This window comes from Tamandua tetradactyla, chromosome 8, assembly GCF_023851605.1.
Source record: "Tamandua tetradactyla isolate mTamTet1 chromosome 8, mTamTet1.pri, whole genome shotgun sequence".
Taxonomy (NCBI): Eukaryota; Metazoa; Chordata; class Mammalia; order Pilosa; family Myrmecophagidae; genus Tamandua; species Tamandua tetradactyla.
In genome coordinates, this window is record NC_135334.1 from 89,106,943 (window position 1) to 89,132,531 (window position 25,589).

The 25,589-nt window shown below is 40.2% G+C and overlaps 1 long non-coding RNA gene across 1 annotated transcript in view; it reads right to left on the bottom strand.

Annotated features, from left to right (window-relative positions):
- Positions 1-25,589, bottom strand: part of LOC143644710 (uncharacterized) — a 77,907-nt gene that overhangs the window by 20,191 nt on the left and 32,127 nt on the right. The gene's annotated exons all lie outside the window — the stretch shown is intronic.

Sequence of the window (25,589 nt, forward strand, 5' to 3'; positions counted from 1 at the left end):
GAGATTGACTGAATCTTTTGGGGAAAAAAATGTAGAAAGCATCAGGCTGAAGTTACGGTGGGTGTAAGTGGCCTATTGAGAATGCTTTTCCAGACTGACTTTACACCCTGACTTGAAATCATTAACACTGACTTGGACAGTGTTAAAAGGTTCTTGCTCTTTTTAATTTTTTAAAAATTTTTAATTCTGAAATAATTTTAAATTGACAGGGCAGTTGCAAAAAAAAAATTAAAATCATATTCACAGTATTGTGCCACTCTCATCACCATCCATTACCAAAACGTTTCCATCACCCTGAACAGAAATCCTGTTTGTAATCCTATTTCCCCTCTCCATGTCCCTGGTAGCCTAGTAGTCAACTGGTAGTCTACTTTCTGTTTCTATGAATTAGTATGTTCTAGTTATTTTGTTGTAAGTGGAATCACACAATAGCTGTCTTTTCATGTGGGACTTAACATGATGTTTTCAGGGTTCATCCATGCAGTAACATGTATCAGAACTGTCTATATTTTTACCACTGATCTTGCTGTTTTGAGAAAACTCTAGCCCTTCCTGAGAAACTAGAAAGGAAAGGCTATGTACACTGCATAACTTGACATAGAAATTAGTTAATTAAATCAGTAGTAGATAAAATAAATATTTAGTATTTTCCTTCTGGATTAATATTTTCATCTTGAAACATTTTTTAGTGATAGAAAGCACTTGGCTCTTTTTAAGGAGGTACCCTCCTAGCATACATCTCAGATACCCTTAAATCAGATTCCTAATCAAATCATCATCCTCAAATGAATGTAGCTGTAAAAATTGTTAAATTACTTTGATTTTCTTTACTAAAAAAAATTGATTGATGTGCTCCTTTGCAAGTTGATGACTGTAAAATACATTTACTTAGAAAAACCCAGAATGATAAGTAGGAGTTAATTATCTTTAGTATGGGCCTCAACTCTGAATAAGGTTTTACAGTTGTTTTCTGGAGGGTGATTGAGGTGGTCACAGGCAATAGATATAAAACCTATAATGTTTTATAAGGGAAACAGAGGCAATCAAGATTTTCCTGAATTCATTAAAATACACAAACTTTCTTAGCTATTCTCTTGGAAGTATTTATCTTAAAATTTTCTTATAGACATTTGACTGAGATTTCCTGTTACAGATATATGAATTTGAATTAGGTGTCCTCTAAAGATACTTTGGAGACAGAATTCCTTCATTTTCTGCTGTTGTATAGAAAATCTAATTCTCCCTCTCTCTGTCTTGCATAAATCTGTAAAGAGCGTCCCTTCAGTTGTTGTGAGCAAGGTGTTACTGGACAATGTGAGGTGGAACCATATAAAAATACTAATATTTGATAGTCTTTGAGCTATAAAGGCTTCATATGACTCAACTTAGTATTATAGCTGCTCTTTTTTTTTTTTAAAAACAAACACCTGAACCTGATCATACAGAGAGATGATTGTAGTTTTCTTGAAAATATTTATCTGGGGAGACTGTGTGTTCATTAATTTTATCTATACTTAACTGTTTGACATCTAATACATAACTTCCTGCTATACGTTACATCTTTTACAGGTTCCTGTTATTTCTCCCAACTTGGTTGTTAGTTTCTTGAGGGAGAGACCAGCCTTGCACCTTTGCTACCATAAAAATAATACTGGCTAACATTTGTTGAGCAGTATGTGCCAGGCACTACTCTAAACATTTTACATGTATTAATCCATTTAATCTTTACAACAACCCATTGGGAAGGGCACCTATTACTTATGTTTTATAGGTGTGGTAACTAAGGCTATAACACTAATAAGTTATTAATAAGTGTACCCCATTACACTGCTAATGGTAGAACCAAGATTTGAGCATGGGTAGTCTAGCTCCAAAGCCCACACTCCTGCTGTACCATACTGTCTTTCGCTGTAGGAACACAAATATTTCTTGACTATTCAGAGAAGTCCTTTGAAAAACTGTTGTACTAAAATGTCTTCATTAACTTCTTCATTTTTAAAACACAACTTTCATCCATTCAGCAAATATCGAGTAACTGTTATGGGCTAGACTGTGTTTTATATTGGAATTATCTGCTTACCTGTCTGAATCAGTCACCAAACTAAATTTTGCCGTGGACTTGACCTGAATTTGACACACTGCCTACAATTTAGGGTCTTATGATTTGACATAGATAAACAGCTCATTTTAATACAGCATATAATGACAGGTATGAACAAAATTTCAAAAGCAAAGAGGAGTGACTTGCTATTTATTGTTTCAGGAAAGAGCTCATATAAGCAAATGGCATTTGAGATGTGATTTTAAGTCTGACTGAGAAATTCTTGGATTAAGGAAGCATTCCAGGCAGAGAAAAGAGTAAAAGTTAGGAAGTGTGGAAAGCAAAAGGAAAATTTTTAATGCTGAGGGATGAGATGACTAAGGAGAAATAAGCCTTGGGAGGTAGTTGGGGGCCACCTTTGGGAAGGGCTTTTGCATGCTTGAAATTCCTGTAGTCTGAGGTATGCTAGTCAGCAAAATCTCAGAAGTTTTTTCTATCCAAAGTACATCCAATTCCTACTAAGAATGAATAAGTTGGGCTTTAAAAAATTGTCTTATTCATTAAAGATTGAGATGGTATAATCTAGGAATGCGGAAAGTATAATAATAGTGAATAAGTGTGCCAATTTTAAAAATGTGCATGAGGAAGAACAAAGGAATGTCATTACTGCAGGGTGCTGAAAATAGATGGTAATTAATATTTTAAAATTTCACCTTATGTATGAGACTAAAGCAAAAAATGTTTGGTACAAAATTTATATTTTGACTAGTGCATTTCCTAATATAATTTATGTAGATAGCTTAATTGAACACCATAAGTACTTGGAATCTCAGGTAGGACATGAGATTTTGTTAGTTTGTCCAGAGTGATACCCCAATGAATCCCAGAGTGATTCGATCAGTGAGTGGAAAAGAATTTGCGAAGTCCCCTTCAGGGAATGGTGAGAATGGGGAGAAATTCAACTTCCCCAAGTTGAATTCTTGATATTCTCACAAGCAGTGTGGACAACCAAAGCTATAGGCTGAGCCCCCAGTCTTGGGGTTTGTTCGTATGAAACTTAACCCCACAAAGGATGGGTCAAGTCTATGTAAAATTAGGCCTAAGAGTCACCCCCAAGAGAGCCTCTTTTGTTGCTCAGATGTGGCCTCTCTCTCCAGCCAACACAACAAGCAAACTCACCACCCTCCCCCTGTCTACATGGGACGTGACTCCCAGTGGTGTGAACCTTCCTGGTAACATGGGACAGAAATCCTAGAATGAGCTGAGACTCAGCATCAAGGGATTGAGAAAAGCTTCTCGACCAAAAGGGGGAGGAGTGAAATGAGACAAAATGTCAATGGCTGAGAGATTCCAAACAGTCGAGAGGTTATCCTGGAGGTTATTCTTACATGTTAAGTATATCTCACCTTGTTATTCCAGATATAATGGAGGCTGGAGGGAACTGCCTGAAAATGTAGAGCTGTGTTCCAATAGCCATGTTTCTTGATGATGATTGAATAATGATACAGCTTTCACAGTGTGACTGTGATTGTGAAAACCTTGTGTCTGATGTTCCTTTTATCTACTTTGTCAACAGATGAGTAGAACATATGGAATAAAAATAAATAATAGGGGAACAAATGTTAAAATAAATTTAGATTGAAATGCTAGTGATCAATGAAAGCAAGGGGTAGGGGGTGGGGTATGTATAATCTTTTTTTTTCTTCTGTTTTCATTTTATTTTTCTGTTGTCTTTTTCTTTTTCTGAATTGATGCAAATGTTCTAAGAAATGATGAATATGCAACTAAGATACTAATTACTGATTATATATGTAGAGCGGAATGATCACATGTTAATGTTTTAGTTCGTTTGTTAATTTTTTTAAATTAAATTTTTTTTAAAAAGTCAATGCATTAAATGCAGTGAGAAATCAGTGGTTTTAGACATATAAACGTGATTTGTGACAAGAACTACTTAAAGGTGGAGGGACTGAGGGGTATAGGAACATATTTTATGTTAAAGTTAAGTTAGTATAAAAGCAAATGAGATTCTTATCAATTTAGAATGTATTGAGCCCCATGGTAACTACAAAGAAAATATCAGGGAACACACAAGCTCATAAAAACAGAAGTTGGAGTATAGGTTGCCAAGGACAGATGGCAGGAGGAATGGGGAGTTAATGCATCATAGGTGAAGGGTTTCTGTTTGGAGAGTTGGGAAAATTTTACTAATGGAAGGTGGTGAAGCTCCTACAGTATTGTTACTGTGATTAATCCCACTGAATGGTATGATTGGGAGTGTTTGAGATGGGAAAGTTTATGTCATATATATGTTTCCACAATTAAAAAAAAAGAATGAATGATAGAGGCATGAAAATTAAATGCAGAGCATGATTCTGGATGGGATATAGCAAGGGAGGACAAAAGGCTTAAAGGGACATTGTTGGGACATATTTATATTAATGTTAAATTTCTTAAACTTGGTAACTGCAGTGAAGGTGGTCACATAAATGAACATCCTTATTCTTAGGGAAAGTATATGGCAGTAATAAGTGTTCAGGGAGCTTGATATATACAGCCTACACTCAAGTGTTCAGAAGATGGGTGAATGGATGGAAATTAGATAGATAGATAGATAGATAGATAGATAGATAGATAGATAGATAGATAGATAGAGAAAAATGTTAAAATTGGTGGATCTACCATCTGGATGGTAGTGGTATGTTGGAGTTCTCTGGATGGGGTTTGTATTATTTTTTCAACTGTCCTATAAATTTGAAAGTATTTTGATATGAAAAGTTTTCTTTTTTAAGTGCAAGCTACTGTGTTCCCCTCCCCTCATAGCAAAAAGCAAGTCAGCAAATGATAAACCTGGGTTTCTGGATGAAGGCAAGTTAGAGTTTGTGTATTGTTTGAGTATTACTTTTGCAATGTTCCTGTAAGTTTCAAATTATTTTAAAATAAATTTTTTTAAACTAAAAAAAAAAATTGATTACATATCTTTTCTAAATGAAATTGAGGAAAGTGTCTACTGGTATAATGTCACTAAATCTTTGAGAACAAAAACCACACCAGTGTGTAAACAATGGGTCTCTTTGTTTTTTCCGTTTTTTTCTGTGGTTCTCAGAATACAATTCCCCAAACCAGCAGCAGCAGCATCACCTAGGAACTTATTAGAAATGCAGATCTTAGGGCTCCATTCCATATTTACTGAAAGAAACTCTGGGAGTAAGGCCCAGCAAAGTTTTAACAGTTCCTCCAGGTGATTTTAATGCACGCTAAAGTTTGAGAACCACCGTCAGTATTTGTCAAATACCAACAGTGTCCAAATAGAGTGCATTCTTAGGATTTGGGACAGGTCAGGAAATTACTACTTGAAATTAAGAATATATGAAGTATGATACAAAACGTACATGCATACATAGAAGAGGTCTGCCCCAGCTAGAAGAACAGCAAAATGTTAAAGAATTAGCCTTAGTGGTGGAGTTATGGGTGAATCTAGCTTGTTGCCCCTTATTCTTTCTTAGTTTTCTTAAATGAGCCTGTCTTTTAAAAAAATCTTTTATTAATTTTTAAATTCAAAAGAAAATATGACAACAAAGAAACATTCTTAACATATGATCATTCCGTTCTACATATATAATCTAATTCACAATATCATCACATAGTTGCATATTCATCATGATCATTTCTTAGAACATTTGCATCAATTCAGAAAAAGAAATAAAAAGACAACAAAAAAATTCATACATACCATACCCCTTACACCTCCCTTTCTTTTTAAAATTTATTTATTTTTTATGATACGTAACCACGTACATTCTTATCATTCCATTCTTGCTACACAATCAATAATTCACGCTATCATCACATAGTTGCATTTTCATCACCATGATCATCTCCCAGAACATCCGCATCAACCCAGATAAAGCAACAAAAAGAAGACAGAAAAAAATCCAGACATACCATACCCCTCCCCCTCCCCCTCACCGATCACCAGCATTTCGATCTACCAAATTTACTCTAACATTTGTTCCCCCTTTTATTCATCTATCTTCAATCCATATGTTTTACTTGTCCATTGACAAGGTAGACAAGAGGAACGTCAGAAACAAGGCTCTCACAACCACACAGTCACACTGCCACAGCCGTATCATCATGCAATCATCTTCAAGAAACACAGCCACCGGAGCACAGCTCCACATTTTCAGGCAGTTCCCTCCAGCCTCTCCACCACACCTTGACCAATAAGGTGATATCTATTTAATGTGTAAGAACAACCTCCAGGATAACCTCTCGACTCTGTTTGGAATCTCCCAGCCACTGACACCCGATTTTGTCTCATTTCCCTCTTACCCCTTTTGGTCAAGAAGATTTTCTTAGTCCCTTGATGCTGAGTTCCAGCTCATTCTAGGATTTCTTGTCCCATGTTGCCAGGAAGGTCCATGCCCCTGGGACATGTCCCACATAGAGAGGGGGAAAGCACTGAGTTTGCTTGCTTTGTCAGCCGAGAGAGAGAGAGGCCACATCTGAGCAACAGAAGAGGTTCCCTTGGGAGTGACCCCTAGGCCCAATTTTAAGTAGAGCCTGAGTTTTTTTTAAATCAAAATTTTTGCTTTAAAGTAACTTATAAATGAGGGTGCATGGAATCTAGAAAAATAACACTAGCCTTAAAAATATCTAATAGGGTTCATTCTGAATTTTTAGCCCCAGATCTTGAGCTGGGATTTTTGTTTTGTGAGTAGGAATGACTACTTACTAGGCTTCCATAGCCCTTTAGAGCATCCAGTTCTTTTTGTTTTCTTTTTGGTGTACTTGGTAAATAGTTTATTTCCGTATTTACCAGTTTCTGACTTGGGCTTTCTCTGGTGGCCTTGTTAACCTAGAGTGTATGTACTATCTGTACAGTCAAGTAATCCCAGTCCTTCAGCTAACTTTGTTTCCATTGTAATGCTACATGGGCTTTCTTATTTATAAACCGATCAATTGTGAGTTTATAAAGACTCACCTCCCACAGAGACTGCTCAATTTGGTAGACTGAGAAGATATTTCTGGCCCTGTAAAGCTTGGATTGTAGGGCCCATGCAGTTGGTACTGCTTTATCTGCAAGGCCCTAAGAATTAGCCAATCAACCTCCCTCTCCTTGTACTTTTCATGATATAGGCAGTTGAAAATACTGTGATTGTTTTTTGTAATGTCTTGTTTGAGGAAATCTGAAACGTTCAGGGTTCTTTTACCTTAGCCACTATAAAAACAGGACCTTACCCCATTAGATTGAAATTACCTGTTCACTTTGTCTTCTCCATTAGATTGTGAGCTCTTCTAGAGAGCAGGACCTGTTTCTTAAGATGCCTGACACATAGATGTTACTCAATAAAGATGAAGTTTTTCCTTCCTTTTATCAGTCACAGGATTGTTAACCCCTTCCTGCTATAGATACAGCTTTTGCAATCAAGATTTTTCCAAAGGGAGCATAAAAGTTGTTTACACACTAATCTGTTTTTATTTTGCTCACCTGTAGATGGTAGCAAACTAGGTAATGCAAATACCCCAAATTAGAAATTCCACAGTGGACACACTTTGCGCAGAAAAATACGTGTGTGTGGAAAATGATGATCTTGAGCGTTCTGAATCTCCAGGGACTTTTTTTTCACAAATCCTGGCTGTTCTAATTTGCCAAAGCTCCAGCATGCAACACACCAGAGATGGGTTGGCTTTTAATAAAAGGGGATGTATTTAGTTATAGATCTTCCGAGGAAAGGCAGTTAACTTTCAACTGAGGTTTTTTCTTACATGGGAAGGCACAGGGCAGGCCTCTGGGGTCCAACAACTTTCCCCGGGATGATTCCTTTCTGCATCTCTAAAGGCCTGGGCTGAGCTGCTTGGGCTGTGCTATGTTGAGCTCTCTCATTTAAGCACCAGCCAATTAAATCAAACATCATTCTTTGCAGCAGGCACGCCTCCTAGCTGACTGCAGATGTAATCAGCAACAGATGAGGGTCACACGCCATTGGCTCATGTCCACAGCAATAGATCTAGGCACCTTCACCTGGCCAAATCGACAGCTGAATCTAACTACCACACTGGCTATGTTGTATAAACCTAGCTTCATCTGTTTGAGAGCGACTGCTGCTTGTTTGCCCATCTAGTCCCATTGCTGCTCTGCCTTTTCCTATAGTTCCTTGGTTGACTTTCTGTTATTTCCTTCCCCCATCTATTTGAAAGTTCTTTCCAGCTGAATTGGGCCTTCCCGAACCATCTGACCTTCTTCCAGAGGATTGGGCGCTTCTCTTTCTAGGAGACAAGATTCTTATAAGGGCCACATCCAAAGCACATAGATACACATGAAGAGTTTGCTGCTTTTGAAATAACTAAGCAGTTAAAGATTAGAGTGTAAAGATACTCCTCCAGAGTATTGAATATCTGTTCCTAACTTCTAAGTCAACTCCAATTTTATCACTGACCCTTGTGTATTTGCTAGATAGTTCAGCAAATAAAAGTCACTTTCAGAGGAAGAATATTAAGGGAAGGGGGGAAGCTTTTCCTGAAATATTAATAAATAAAAGAATTTTTGAAGCATTGCATGCTTATTTAATTCTTCCTTAAGTTGGATAATATCTTGAAGCTCACGTTCTTTGAGCTATTTCTAGGGCTCTCAGAGAATCAAATGATAAGTTAACAAAGCCCAAACTGAAAATTCCATCTCCCTAGATGGTGCAGATTACTTTTGCAATTTACCAACTACCACTACCCAGAGTTCATTCCAGATAATCCCCAAACCAGGGACTCCCATGCCTGGCAAGTGATCAAAATTACCAAGGCAACTCTAAATGTGGAGGTTCCCAGTATCCACCACCAGAAGTTTTTTTCGTTAGTTAAGTCTAAGAAGAAACTAAAGGATCTGGATTTTTAAAATTCTCTCCAAGAGATTCTAATGATCCAGATCTGAGTTTTTCTTCCATAAGTCAGTGTCTGAAGCAGAATCATCTGAGGAATTCCGTGGGCATGGATATGTCTGGCCCTGCCCTTAGCCTTTTCGTGGCAGAAACCTGTTATTTCTAGCAAGCCTTGTGGGTGATTTTACATACTCGGGGCAGTTTAAGAACTGCCCAAACCTCAAGAAATTGCTTGCCACTCTTAAAAAAAAAGTTCCAGAGCTCTTTTCCAAATAGCAGAAAAGCAAATGACAAAAATTTGCAAAATTGCAATTCTTTAGCATCTTTTAAGCAAATTCCACTGCCATTTCAGTACAAATATTCTGATTGCTTAGTAAATAAATACTCCATATCTGCATCTGTAACATACTATTATGTGACAACTGCAGAGCACAAGTAAGTGCCTGTCACTTCTAAAATTAAAAAAAAAATGCTGTAATAACAAAACTTCCATAAGGACAGAGAAGCAGAATTGTATAGAGGAAAGAGCATTGCCGTGAGAAGAGGCATGAATTGACTGCAACTGACTAGGTGCATGACTATGAGCAAGTCATTTAACTTAGCCTCAGTGTCCACATCTGTAAGATTACCTCCCTGGCAGGATGGTTCTAAGGATTAAATGATACAATGAATATAATATAAAGTGTGCAATACATAGTAAATGTTTAGTACCTATTCCCTCAAAATCACTAAAAGTGTGGAATGAATTATGTTAGAATTATAATAATGCAATCCAATTAATGTTCTCCAGTTTGGCACTATGATTTTTCCCACTTGAAATATTTCGTTTCTGTCACACTTTATTTTATCATTAAGGAACAGATACTGAATATTTTGATTAAAAAATCATTTGTTCCTCTTGCAATGTTAGTATCAACCTGAGCACGTCTCCCACTGTAATTTGACTGCAGCCAACAGCTGCTTGCCCATTGGGATTTTGTCCCACCCAAGGACAAAATTCTTATTCAGTCTCTTCGTCCTAGGTCAGAAAAATTCTTTGAGGGTGGTCAGTTTGCAAACCATCCATCTCTGTGGGTTATTTTTTAGCTACTCCCTGAGACATCTCACCCTTCTTTTCCTACTGCAATTATCTAGTCAGCCAATTGTAAGCAAACAATAGTTTGTCTTCTGAGATTGAGAGATTTATAGCATGTGGCCTCTTGAGCCCTAGTTTTGTTCCAAGAACATCATTTGGAGTTTCCCTCTTCTTGCTTGTGAATACTTAGATAAAACAAACCTGAAATGCAAAACTGTCAGGTTTTTATTTTCTAACTGTTATATAACTTTGCTCCTAAGAATATTTCACATTCCGTTAGCCTTGCAGTCCTCAAAACTGAGAAATTAACCACCTCAAAAGACACAAGACGACTGGTGTCCTGTAATTTAAAAAGAAAAAGCTTTAAACTGTCCAGGAACAAATTAAGTCCTGGTTAACTAAAACAGAAGGGTGATCATTCTAACCACATCCATATGTACTTAAAATCTTCCAATTTGAACCAGGTTTCTTCCTCAACTCAAAATTCTTCACCGAAGAGTTACACTTACAACTAGAAATTGCAGAGTATGTGTGTTTAGAAATTGTCAAATTACAGGTTCTTAGCTCTGGATTTGTGTCTTCACTGCTTGCAGGCATTCCATACAGCTTTCTCACTCTTTTCTCATTTTCAAAGGAGAAACTACAGTGTTTCCATATTCCATTGCCAGGTTTTTTCTAGGCTTGATTTTTTTTTTCAGTTGGACTTTAAACCAAGTACATTCAAAAAACAAATCCATTTATCTTTTACCGTTTTTCCTTGGCTAGAACTTTTGACTTATTTCAGTTGAGTTGAGGTTCTAATTCTGATTCACAGTCCCTACTTGGGAGGCAGTGATTCTGCACCCCCCACCTGAATCCCCTTTAAGAGAAGGATTCCTGTGGTAAATATACTCGCCCCTGCAAACCCACTCTCCTCTCTTCTCTATAGTGTCCTTTCCCATAGCAGGTTGATCTTTGTGTCTGGCATATTTGGGTTTCCTTGCCCTCTGGCTTCCACTTCTGTTCAGCTAAAGGAGGCACTTAGAGGAGTAGAGGGCAGTAGGAGAGGATAGAACTACTTATTCCTCAATTTCTTCTGGGTTCTGGTTTGGCAGTGGTTGTGTTCCTCTACCAAATACTGCTGCTTCTGTGAGGTGGTCCTTTCTTATAGCTACACATTTCTCAGTTCCAATAATTGTCTCCTCCTCTTACCCTGCGGCTCTTTCCACTGTTCTTTCCTGTACTTCACCCACCTTTGTTGAATGCCTTGACCCTGCTCAAGCTGTTGTAGATAGTCCCTTCCTGAAATTTACTTTTCTCAGTGTTCATCAGTTTCCTGTCTGGAGTGATATAGCTCATCACCTACATCTTAGTGCTAGTACCTCCCACTGGTAGGATTCAGGACCCCAGATGAGGTGGAATAGGCCTCCTGGTCCTGAAAGAATCTTCACTGCCTTTTTTTCCTTTTCAAGTAGGCTACTACTTTCCTTATCAGTACCCGGTGTGGGTTCGCCATCATCACATAGGAATCATTTCTTCTCTTTCACATACATTACTGCAGATTGCTGAGTCTACAGATTTGGTCATCCCACCAATATCCAGAAGGCAAATTATTTGCCTGCAAAAACTCCACTCTTTCTACCTAAAGTGTCTTCCTCTATCCATACACCCCCACCACACACACACTCACACAGAGGCTTCTATTACATGTCAGGCAATGGAGTTAAAGCACTTCAATATATTGCCCCTCATTTACCTCCTGAGGTTGACTTAACTCTGGAAGAGACTGCTCAAGAATATCTGAAAAAAGTTATCTTTTACACCTGCGTCTCATTTCCTCTCCCCAGAAATTCTCTTTCTGTATCCATCAGTAAAAATCTCATCGTCCACCCAGGTAAGCCAGAAACTTGAGAATCACTCTTTAACCTCCCTCTCCTTGTAGTAAATCTCACCAATCACCAAACCTTGTCCATTCGGTTCCCTTAAGATTTTGGGGATGGCAACTTCCCCTCCATCTTCACTGTTTATACTCTTTGTTGAGCAGGCCAGCACTTCTCTTACCTGGGTTATGACAGCATCTTTCTAACTGGTCTCTGTTTCTCCAGTTTGGGTCCTCTCCAATGTGCATTCTTTTATTTTATTTTTTTTTTTTTAAAGGAAAGACAGAGAGAGAAGGAAGGAAGGATAGAAGGAAGGAAGGGAGGAAGAAAGGGAAACATCTTTTAAACATTTTCTTGTTTTATTGTATTTTGTTTCTCCGTTTTTGTTACATGGGCTGGGGCCGGGAATCGAACCGAGGTCCTCCGGCATAGCAGGCAAGCACTTTGCCCGCTGAGCCACCGCGGCCCGCCCCCAATGTGCATTCTTTTCACCATCCAGAATGATATGTCACAGTTCTGATCATTTAGCCCCCACACTTAGAACCTTTAATTGGCTTCCCATTTGTACACTGACCCCCCCCCAAGGATAAAGTTAATACTTCATAACACAATTTCTAAGGCTCTTTATGATCTGGACTACAGCTTCTTATCTCACATTTTTCCTACTCATATCCCTACCACTTGTTCGACAAAAGTTCCAAACTCCTCTACCTGCAAAATTCTGTTTGTACTTACTCATCTTTGAAGTTTCAGTTTAAAGATCAAGTCTGAACTAGGAATACTTTCAGCTGCAAACCAAAAACCTAGGTTGCAGTTAATTTTTCTCTGGAGATAGGTACTAACATTGATTAATTATTATGGTCATTAGCATTATTATTTGTAAAAGTAAGATTAGACGTCTAACCTATTGCTCTGAAGTGCTCCTGTAGTTCTGGTAAAACCCCATTCAACGTTCTCATCCTCATATTCCTAAATGAGGGATCACCAACAGGTTTTATATTAAGGAATTGTATTAGAGTTCTTCAGAGAAAACCAATATATATAAAGAGATTACAGACACATATGAGAGAGAGAAAGATAATAGGCTTTGGCTCACATGGCCATGTGGATTGGCAAGTCACATTCCATAGAGCAGTCCATAAATTGGAATCTTGATGAAGGTGATATTGAATTCCCCAGGAGAAATGTCTGGCTGAAGTAGTGGTAGAAATTCTTCCTTCTGCCTTCACTTACAGTCTCACTTCTAAGTACCACCACCCTTCTCCTGGTCTCAGAGACTGCATCCCTTCTCCTGTTCAGGGCCAGGCCCCCCACCTGTGCTTAGATACTTTTCACCTCTTGACTCTTCCAAGATGTCTCTCTAAGTATTCATTTTAACTCCTTGTTGTCTACTGCTTCCTTTCCTCTCGCCTGGCAACCTGCCCAAATGGACCCTATCCTGAGACAGGCTCTTCCTCCACTCTGACTCCTCACTCTACTGCCTTCTTTTTTCTCCCCTTTCACCTCCAATCTTGAAAGGGTAATGTACCATTTCTATCTCAACTTCCTCTATTTTCTCCCACATTTCAACACATTGCAAGTCACATTGCTAGTCACATAAATTGATACTTTGACCTTTCTTGCACCATTTGGCATTGTTGATCATGCTAGTCTCCTTGGCTTTCCCTAACACCATTATAACTGGATTTCCTCAGTCTCCCTAATTGACATCACTTTTCTGCCTGCTCTTTAAATGTCAATGTCCTGCAAATCTCTATCCTTGTCATTCTTCTCTCCTTTAGATGCTTTCTGCCTAGGACCCCACAAGCTTGGCTCCCCTCTGATGATTCCAAATCTACCTGTATATCCTCAGTTTGGACACTTCTATGCTTCAGCTCCATATTTCCAGAGGTCTTCCTTTTACTCCTCAAGTATGTATCATAGGCACCTCTTTTAGGTACTGGATCATGTTCCCCACAAAAAACATGTCCAGGTCACAACCCCTGGTCCTGTGGGTGTGAACCCATTCGTAAATGGAACCTTTGAAGATGTTAATTAAGGTATTCATATTGAATGATGGTGGGCCTTAATTTAATATGGCTGAAGTCCTTATAAGCAAAGGAAATTGGACATGGAAGAGAAGCTAAAGGGAGCAACCAGAAAATTGGAAGTCAGTAGAACCTGGAGGAGAAAGAAAACATACCATGTCCATTACCATGTGACAGAGAAGCCAGGAAACCCAGATTGCTGACCAGAGAAGAAGCAAGCCTTCCAGCCTCTGAAATCTTGAGTTAATCAATTCCATTTGTTAAGCCAACCCATTGTATAGTATTTGTTTTAGCAATTAAGGAGCGAAACAACCTCTAAAAGAGAGCTGGTTATCTTCCCCATCTTCTAATTCTCCCTTCTTTTTTGTTAACTGTCTCAGTCTGTCTCTATATGTGTGGTTGCTCAAGCCAGAAACCTGGGAGTGATTCTTGCCCCTTTACTTAAGAACTTGTCTTAATCCTCATAACCTCTCATCCCAGTCACTCCAACAGCCATCCCAATAGTTCTACTTCCTCCTCTCTGGAGGAATTCATTTTACACGGACAGAAAAATTTTTCTAAAGCACACAGCTGATTATCTCATGCCTCTGTTAGACACTTTCAATGGCTCCCTATTGCCTTAAAGTATGATCTACTCAATGTAGCCTATAAAACCATCCTTAATCAGGTTCGTGTTGACAGTTTAGCTTTCCCTTCACCCCTCACCCTCCCTGCCTTGCATTTTGTACACCAGCAACACCAAGTAGATGCCCCCACAACTTTGCTCATGCTGTTCCTTCTGTCTGCAATGTCATCCCTCCACTTTTCCTCCAGTTAAAAGGTTCCTTCTCCAAAACACCCTTGTCTGATTTACATGCCTCTTCTCTGTGCTTAGAGCTATGATAGCTCTGGTCAGACTACTGATTCAAAAGACTAGTATAGATGAGTCCAGACTTGGAGTCAGGATTGGTGGACTGGGTGCCCTCTTGGAGTCTATTTGCATGAACTGATGTGCATGAGGGCATATTGTGGGGAAAGCATTAAGTATGGGATTGGGAGACTGATAGAAAGATTGGAAACAGGCAGACATTGATACTGTTCATAGCATATATTTACTCTGCCAACCCCGTTGAAGGGTTTTTGAATCCTAGTGGAGAGGTGAATTACAGAACTTGTGGAACTCTGGGTTCAAGCAGAACTTTGAGGTCCCCAGGTAACCCAACTCAAATTTGAGGAGATGCCATTCTTTCCTCCTTTGCATAGAACTCAGTGTCGCTCTGAAACCCTGAGGACTAGAGGTTTGGGGAGCATCCTTGCACCCAGCCCTAACATGTCTGGGTGTACACGGTGTGACCAACACACAGACACCTGGACAAAGGGGTGGGAATGGGGCACAAGTCCACTTGAAAGAAGGACTCTAGTTTATACAGTTGGCCCTCTGGTCTGGTAGCAATCACTTTGGTACAGACATGGCTCTCAGAAAAGACACTGTCGTTTCTGGGGGTGCAGAGGTTCCTTTTTGTATCTGGGAGAGGAGAGGACATTGACAAAGGACAACCAGGGCAAGATGTATTGTGGTTAACATTGATGGATTGGTTCGTGATTATATGTCAAACAACTTCTTGGGGATTTCAAAAAATATTTGCAGGGAATCAATGGCTTTGAGTGAGTTATTTGGATTAGTGGGCACTCATTTGTATTCGTAGGCTGGTGAAGATTGGAGACATTGAGTTAATATTTTCACTAGTCTTCCCGTAATTAAATTCTTAACTCTGAGAAGAGGTACTGTTCTTCATTTTTTGCCTTGCAGGGCACAGTGTCTGGAAATAACAGATGATAAATGGATGAATGAATGAATGAAAAGTTACTATTCAATTGATTTTTTGCTCTGAGTCCAAGAGATTTAAGGAGGCTACAACAGCCCTACACAGGCCAATTCCAGCAGCAATTAGTTCTCTTTTGTTTCTACATGCAGGATAATAGCCTTCTAACAGTGAGAGACTTGGCCCTTACCCAGGAAGATGCAAAGAAAAACAACCACTGGTGAATCTGGCTTATGCAATGGCTCTAGTGCCTATGAGCCGTGGGCTTTTAAGGTGCTCTGAGGAGAGAGGAGTGACAGAGCTATGAGATACAGCCTCCATAAACAGAGGCTAATCGTCCCCCACACTAAGGCCCCTGAATCAATCCATTCCTATGTAATCAAGGCCCCAACCCTAGGTGAGGAATTGGCAGTTACCTTTGGGCTGCCTTGGAAGATAACACCCTTCCCAAGCTTGATTCTCCTTCCTGCTTCTATTTCATGGCCCATGTGGGCCCCTTTCTGAAACGGGCCATTTCTGTGAACCTGCTGTAGCCCTCTGCTGGCCACATCCTGCCAAGGGAGACGAGGAAAGATGCCTGTCTTCACTGCCAGGTCTTGGTGCCTTTCCTACGCTTCAGAAAACCTCCATTCCTCCTGGCTAAGAACCCCAGGCCAGTTTAGCAGAAAGAGCAAAGACCTTTGGACTTGGACAGATCTAAGTTCTAGGTCTGGCTCGGCCACTTGGACATCTGGGGCACCTCAATCTCCTTGAGCCTCAGTTTCCTCATCCATAAAATTAGTTGTGAGTATGAAACATGGTCATGTATATAAAAGTACCTGGAGAGTACCTGACTCAAAGTAGCTGCTTAATGAATACTGGGTTATTAAATATTAACAGGTAAGCCTGACAAAGCAAATTCTTTGAACCCTCCTGGGATGAAAATCCTCTTGCAGCCACAATGGTGGCAACTTAAACTAAACATGTAGGGAGTGCTACAAAGAATGAGGGTTTGCTTTCGCAGCCTTTGAAGTGAATTCAATTTGACAACTGTTTTCTAAGTTTGTGTCCACGTGTAGTCTGGAGTTTCAAAGGGAGAGTGGCATCCTGCTGGGGCCAGGAGTGGGGTAACTGGGAACCCCGGAACCCCAAAGAAGGAGCGAGCCTCAGGGAGCACAGCATCCAGCTCAGGAGTCTCCCCCCTGAGCCCTGAAGGAATACATGCTGGGTTTTATAAACAGGAGCCAGCTCCCTGCAGATGGGAAGGAATTCAGTGGCTCTGTGTCACCTGGGAGATGGCCCAAGGTCTGGAGCCTGGCCGCGAGGCCCTTCATGACCTGGCCTTTATCTTTCCACTTGCTTCTCATACCACAGCTTCCCCATTTAGACTTTCAATTTCTCAATGTGGCCGCTACTGTCACTTCAGGCAGGACGTTTCTTCATTGTGCACAACCGTCCTGCACATTTCTGGACATCTAACTTCACTAGTCTCTACTCACTAAATCCCTACAACACCCATCCCCTCCCCATTCATTTCCAAATGCCCTCACCCTTTAAAAAAATGCTCCAGGCATTCTCACACTTGGAGCCTTTCCACTTGGCTGTTCCCCCCACTTGAATGTCCCTGCCCCCCTTCTTCACCAAGTGATGTCCTCATTCATGCAAACCCAGCTCAAATGTCACCATCTCTAGAAGCTCCTCCTGATTCCCACAGGCTGTGGGTACAGCTGCTTTCCCTGGGCTCCCAGAGGAGGCTGCCTCTCCTGACTAAACAAGGATCTCCTCTGTCGGACTGGCTGGTTTGGAGTCCATTTACTTGGTTATACTGCAGCTCCTGAAGTGTGGGACCATGACTTATAAGCTTCTTTGAGCTCCTCACCTAACTAGCATCAAGTTTAAGATGGAAGAGGTGCTTAATACAGGTGTCCTCAGGGAACCCAGAAATCTTCCTTGTCTGGGTGGGGTTGTGCTTCAGGGCACCCAGTGGGAACACCACTTGGCTTTCAACGCCACCTGGTGGAGTTGGAGCTTGGGTTTTGATGCAATGGAAAGATCTGCTGGGCCCAAGCCAGCCAGCCAGAGCAGCCAAGCTAATGAGGCCTGCTTACAGCATCTCTCCCAGTATGAGCCAGGATATTACAGCAGCCAACATGATTATTATCACTGTGACAACTGCTGTTTATGCAGCTATTTACAGTTTAAAGGAGTTTTTATTTCTCACATATTATTTCACTCAAATTGCATTGCAGCTTTGTGAAGTCAGCAGAGCAGGGGTTATTATTCTTATTTTACAGACTGGCAAACGGAGATAAATAATATCAGTAACAGCAACATCACCTACTACTACAAAAATAATAACACCTCTTCCACCTCTGGTCTCTCCCTTATCCTAATTATTGAGTGCTTAAAATGTTACTGGGCAGCGGACTAAGAGATTTGTAAGCACTATATAACAGACTGTTGAGTGGAACTTTTTCTGTCACCAAGGTTTGATGCAGGCTTTGAACCACACATTCTAAAGCAGCACTATCCAACAGAAATATAATGTGAGGCACATATGTAATGCTAAATTTTCTAATAGACACATTTTTTAAAAAGGAAAAAGAGGTGACATTAATTTCAATGAGAAATTTTATTAACCCAGTGTTTCAAAAATATTATTTCGACATGTAATCAATACACAAAATATTCATGAGTATTTTACAATTTTTCCCATACTAGGTCTTCAAGAGCCAGTGAGTGTATTACACTACAGCATATCTCAATTTTGACCAGCCATATTTCAAATGCTCAAAAGCCACTTGTAGCTATTAGCTACCATATCGGATAGTGCAGTTCCAAAGAGAAGATTGGTCATCTAAGCAGGCCTTGCTACTACAAGTTTCTAACTAGTTGTGACCCTTAGCCCCCGCATCCAAGTCCAGACCATTTGTAAGAGGAGGTAGGGAGTGGAAGAAAAGGGTTCCAGAGAGGGAATTCCATTGAAAGGAGTTGTTGGAGTACTGTGTGATTTCTCTCCACAACCAAAGAAGAGAGGAAGCCAAGTGAGGGGGGCTTCAAGAGTTTGTACAATACAGAAACCGAAACCAGACTTTTGCCTGGAGAAGCCTGGCTGGAGTTGACCCTGATGTCAGGCAAGGGAAGGGCTGCAACATGAGTATAGTGGATTGTGCTGATGACAAAGCATGGGACATGTTTTCTATGCGACATTTGCAGTCTTGACGAATCCAACCCAGAGGACCTCCTGCCAGTTTGCAGAGAAGCTATGTTGAATGCACTCCAGGAGCAGGTGCTAAAGGAAGTAGGGGAGGGGGGTGTGAGTGTCAGCCAGAGTTTGCATCACTCACAGCAGAGGATGGTGCACTGGGAGGATATCAGTGAGAAGGTCTCTAAATAAGAGACCCACAAAAGTACTCAATGAGAGTAAGAGCCACCAGGGGTGCCCTAAAGCAGATTACTACACTGTCTGTGGGTACTCTTTTCCTACTCTTCTCTTCATGTAACTCAGGAGAAGGACCAGGATGGCAGTTCGAGTAAGGGAAAGCAGTGGAGAATGGAAAAGGGAAGAGGGACTTTCCACAGTCAATGACTGTGAACTTCTTCTCTCTCTGTGGCTGCTTTAGTAGTGGCAGATATTAAATGGATGACTAGGGCAGTCGGGAACTGAAATTCCCAAAGAAGAACAAAGTGCTACATAGCCTCAGCCTTTTGAGGAGGCTTCCTGGTGAGCAGTGATTGATCCTATGAACATTCACTGAACACCTGACAGTAGTTGTTGTATTATGAACATATAGCCTTTATTATTTGGATTAAACTTAATCAAATAAATGTTGATAACACTATGAGATTAATATTGGAAGCTTTAAACCCACTCCAGGGATTAAATGTGAAGTGCTATGGGAACACAAAAGAGGGTGTGTCCAATATGGCTTCTTTATTTAGTATCTTTCAGTAGTTGTACAATAAATAAAAATAATAATAGATTTTATCTTTACTTTCTATAAGTCACTCTCCCACTCATGTCACATCAGTGACCCGTGCTTTGCCCAATATAAATTATATAAATATAAATCTATCCAGCCTGTATCTTTCTACCTTTTCCTCAAGGAATTCCTAAGGGCTTTTGTCAAATACCTTGTTCAAGTCCAGATACATTCTATATATTTCATTTTCCTAGTACGTCTCAGATGGATATCTTCTATTTGTCCCTCTAGATCTGCTCTCTCCCTTCTCCACTCTGCTCTGTGTGCCAGGAAACTGTCCTGTTTGGATTCCATCAATGGATTCTACACCCTCCTGTTGGGTTGGGCAAGTGGGAGCAATGATAATAGATTGGAAGGAAAGAAAAGAGTGTGTTGGGCTATTTAAACCCCCAGTTCCCTTATTGCTGAATCGCTTCAGGCTGGCCAGGTCCCTCCATCAAACACAGGCCCCCTGTCTCCCAGTTTGTACTCTCACATCTCACCCATTTAGGCATAGGCATGGTAATGTCCCCCGTATTACTAGTCAGGGTGCGGTACTACTATTCCTTGAGGTTTTCCTACATCCTGCTCCTCTTTTGCATTTAGTCCTTTGATAAAACTTTCTTTTAAAATCATCCTAATTTGAATATACCATCTGTTATCTACCCAACTGATATTTAAAAACACCTGCAAACCAAATAAGTCTTAATTGGCTGTGATTATCATTGGTGAACCACATGCCTCCTTGTGATCTCTACTTTCTATTCTATTACAGGCCATTCTTTTTACCCACTCCTTCTAGGCCCTTGCAGTGAGTACATATCAAACTTGGCAGCCTGTAGTTTTTGGAATACCCTTTTTAAAAGGCATCACTGCATTTCCTAGTTTCAGTTCTTTAAGCTCTGCTGTTCTTTAAAATACACTAGAGTTTGGTCATTTCATCCTTTTAGTGTTTCAGTCAGAATAGCCTAGGTTCATTCTGGTATGGTGTTTTAGTTTGCTAGTTGCCGGAATACGATATACCAGAAACGGAACAGCTTTTAAAAGGGGGAATTCTTTAAGTTGCAAGTCCATAGTTCTAAGGCCATGAAAATGTCCCAACTAAAACAAGGCTATAGAAATAATCAATCTAAGGCATACAGGGAAAGACACCTAAGTTCAGGGAGGCTGATGACATTCAGGGTTTCTCTCTCAACTGGGAAAGCATGTGGCCAACATGGTGGTGTCTGCTAGCTTTCTCTCCCGGCTTCTTGTTTAATGAAGCTCCCTTGGGAGTGTTTTCCTTCTTCATCTCCAAAGGTGTCTGGATACATGGGCTCTGTAAATCTTTCCAGAATGGTTCCCTCTTAAAGGGCTCCAGTAAGCAACCCCACCTTGAATGGGTGGAGACCCACCTCCATGGAAATCATCTAATCAAAAGTTACCACTCACAGTTGGGTGGGTCACATCTCCATGGATAATTAAGAAACTCTACCTAGCAATACTGAATGAAGATTAAAGGACAGGGCTTTTCTAGGGTCCAAAAATTCAAACCAGCACATATAGTTACAAGCAGCCTCCATAATTCTGCAGCTTAAAACAAAAAGAACAGCCTTTTTTTTTCTCGTTCCTCCTATGCATCCATCATGAGTTAGCATGGTCTATGCTCATGGTAAACACTTGGGGACCCAAAATGTTGGAGCCACCATAATCCAAACTGTGCTAGTCATTGTGCCAGAGGGAAAAGAGAGCTCTGGAGGGTTTGCCTGGACAATTAATTGCTTGATGTCACCAAATGACACCAAACATTTCACATGGCCCCATCCACCCACAAGGAAATAGGAAGGCCATCCTGAATTTGCCTGAAGGTTATTGTCTGAAGCAAATATCCTGTCCCTCTTGGGGGAAATGTATTTCACCTGCATCTCTTTTATCTTCCCAACTAGGTTATAAGCTGTCTTGGGACAAGCTTTGTTTTCAGTGCTTTTTAGTGCTTCCTATAATGCCTAGTGTATGCCTGGACCCAGATCATACTCAGTAATTACTCACTTGAAAGACAGGTTGTCCAACCACGATTATAAAAGTGAATGGTATAATGCTAGTTATCAAAATAATGTGGAGGGGAAAGAAATCTCAAATAGCTAAAGATATCCTAAAAATGAAGAATGAAGTGGGAGGACTAACATTTCCTGATCATAAGGCTTATTACAGAGCTACAGTGGTCAAAACAGCATGTTATTGACACAAAGATAGATGTATTGACCAAAGGAATTGAATCAAAAGTGCAGAAATAGACCATCAAATCTATGGTCAATTGATCTTTGACAAAGTCCCCAAATCCACTGAGCTGGGGCAGAATAGTCCCAATAGTCCCTGTGATAGGTTCAGGTGTCAACTTGGCCAGGTGATGATGCCTCCATTGTTCTATTGCTGTGGACTTGAATCATCAGTATGTGAAATTCATCTACAACTGATTATGTTTGTGGTGGCTAAGTGGAGTGCCTTCCACTATGAGTGAGGTTTAATTTAATTAGCTGGAGGATTAAAAGAGAGAGATCAGAAGAGAACTCAGCAGGGGAGCATTCCTCATCTCAGCACTCGGAGCCCAGACCTAGACGTTTGGAGATGCGGAAAGGAATCACCCCAGGGAAAGACATTTGAACTCAGAAGCTGGGAGGGAAGTCTAGCAGCTGCCCACCATGTGCCTTCCCAAATGAAAGTCAGCTGCCTTTCCAGTGAAGAAGCAAACGTTTGTAACTAAATAAATTCCCTTATCAAAAGCTGATCCATCTCTGGTGTGTTACATTCTGGCAGCTTTAGCAAACTAAGTCAGATTTTGGTACCAGAGAAGTGGGGTGCTGCTGCAGTTTGAAAGTGCCAAACATGTTGGAATGTTTTTTTAAATGGATAAGGGGAAGGTTTTGGAAGAGTTGTGAGGATTTTGATAGAGAGGGCCTGAATTGCTTTGAAGAAATTGTTGGTTGAAATGTGGAAAATGTGGTCTGGCTGTTCTTTGCAGCTTACAGTGAAATGTGACAGGAAAGAGATAAATTGAAAACTGAACTCTTGAATACATAGAAACCAGGAATTCATGATCTGGAAAATTCTGGAGTTCTAGAAAGGGAGACCCCAGAGAATAATGCCTCATAGTCAGTCATTATGAGACAAATGAGGCTTTGAGATAGAGTTATCCAAAAAGGGTTTGTGGAAGTATTTTTGTCTGATGGGCATGATCCCTGCATACTGCATAGAAAACCAACAAGAGTGTTGTGGGATCTGTATAAACAGAACCATTGCCAATGGATTGTTCTGGACTAAAACATACAGAAAAGGGACAAATTAAAATAACTTTGGAGGCAGAACCATGGAAGCTAAGGTCTGAAGCCAAGAAACCTTGGGCCAGGAAAGTGGACCCACCCATATATATATGGAAAGGGTGAATTTGCCCCAGAAGCAGAGGGTGGGCCTTCCAGTTAGTTGTTCAAGAAGAGTTGTGCCACCCTAGGTATTTGAGTAGATGGAGCACACAAACTGGGGATTGGGGGGAGTCTGGCTGCCACCCCATTGTTCTGGAGGGGCTGAGTGTGTGTCCTGGAGATGGCAGAGAGCCCAGATGTGGCCCTGATGTTTGGAGAGGGTGGAGCCGAGTAAAAGGTGGTCTCCCCAGTACCCCCCAAGGTTGCATTTGTAAAGAGCTGGGACACTGCATGGGTCCTTGGAACGGGTGGGACTGCTGCTTTCTGAAGGTCTGAGGATAAATGACTCTCAGCCTTTGAAATATAATGGAGTTCTCCTGCAGGTTTTCACAAATGTTTAGAACCAGTGACCCCTGTGTTTCTTCCAATTTCTCCCTATGGCAATGGGATCATTTATCCTATGACTATTCATTCTTTGTAATTTGGAAGCAGATAACTTGCTCCAAGTTGACAGGTCCACATCTAGAGGATAATTTTGCTTTAGGACAGACCATGCCTGTAAATGACTTTGATGAGAGTTTGTGCTATTTTTAGTTGGTGTTGTATTTGTATTGTTACTGAAATTATTTGACTTTTGTGATATTGTGATGGAATGCATGTAATTGTGTATGGAAATATTTAGTGCCTATGCAGGACAGATGTTCATTGTTAGGTGAAAAAATATGTCTGTTATTGTTTTCTATTTAGAGGTTAAGTATAATTTAAGGTGATGTGTATAGTTGTCAAGTTGACAAGGGGTGAGCATGTGATAGTTAGGTTCAGGGGTCAACTTGGCCAGGTGTTGATATCCCCGTTGTTCTGTTGCTATACACTTAAATCATCAGTATGTGAAATTCATCTAAGATTGATTACATTTGCAGAGGCTAAGGGGAGTACCTTCCACAATGAGTGAGGTTTAACTTAATTAGCTAGAGGCTTAAAAGAGAGAGGTCAGAGGAGAGCTCAGCAGCTCAGCATAACTCATCTCAACATTCAGAGCTCAGCCCAGATGTTTGGAGATGCAGAAAGGAATCACCCCAGGGAAAGCCACTTGAACCCAGAAGTCAGGAGGGAAGCCCAGCAGCTGTCCACCATATGCCTTCCCATGTGATAGAGAAAGGCTTTGCTTTGAAGTACTATAAGTTTGTAACTAAATAAATCCCCTTATCAAAAGCCTGTCTTCTCTGGTGTGTTTCATTTCGCAGCTTTAATAAACTGAAAAACTCTCTATACACAAATGTACTCAACATGGATCAAATACCTAAATATAAGAGCCAGTACCATAAAACTCCTAGAAGAAATTATAGGGAGACATCTTCAAGACCTAGTAAGAAGAGGTAGCTTCCTAAACTTTACACCCAAAGCACAAGCAATGAAAAAAATAGATAAATGAGAACTCCTCAAAATCAAATGCTTCTCTGCCTCAAAAGATTTTGTCAAAAATGTGAAGAGGCAGTCAATTCAATGGAGAAAATATTTGGAAATCAAATATCATATAAAATTTGATATCCTGTATACATATAGAAATCATACAACTCAACAACAAAAGAACAAACAATGCAATTATAAAATGCACTAAAGATAATGAATAGGTATTTTTTCTGAAGAACAATATGGATGGTTGTAAAGCACATGAAAAGATACTCATTTTCATTAGCTATAAAGGAAATGCAGATCAAAACTGCAATGAGATTTCATCTCACACTTATAAGAATGGCTGCTTTTAAATAAACAGAAAACTACAAATGTTGGAGAGGATGTGGAAAAATTTGGACATTTATGCATTGCTGTGGGAATGTGTAATGGTACAGGTGCTATGGAAGACAGTTTGGTGGTTCCTTAGAACACTTAATGTAAGTTGCCCTATGACCCAGCAATACTGCTAGTTGGTATGTATACCCAGAAGAGCTGAAAGCAGTGACACAAACAGACATTTGCACACCGATGTTCATAGAAGCATTATTCAGAATTGCTAAAAGATGGAAACAATCCAAGTGCCCATCAACAAACGAGGGGATAAAAAAAAATGTGATATATACATATGATGGAATGTTATGCAGCAGTAAGATGAAATGAGGTCATGAAGCATATGACAACATGGATGACCCTTGAGGACATAATGCTGAGTGAAATAACCCAAACACAAAAGGATAGATGCTGTATGATTTTGCTGCTATGACCTTGGTAAAGGTAAACTCAGAGGCTTATGATATAGAATGTAGGGGACCTAGAAATTCACAGAGCTAGAGATGGGTGAACAGTTAGCTGATGAGGTTGAACTTAAATCTAAAGAAATGGATAGAAGTGAAGGTGCGTTCTTTTGGAGTATAACGTACCTCCTCATGTGTAATACTTTGTACCTCACCTTTAGGGGCCTGTTGGGACTTTAGTCTAGTTATAGGTCTAGAAGAAATGAGGGGTGGTGGGGGTGGGTCATGAAAAGAATTAGAAATATCTTCCAAGCCATTTGCTTCAGGGCTTTCATTTGCAGTTTCATCTGGTGAAATAGGATTAATAACTCTAGGGCTAATCCCT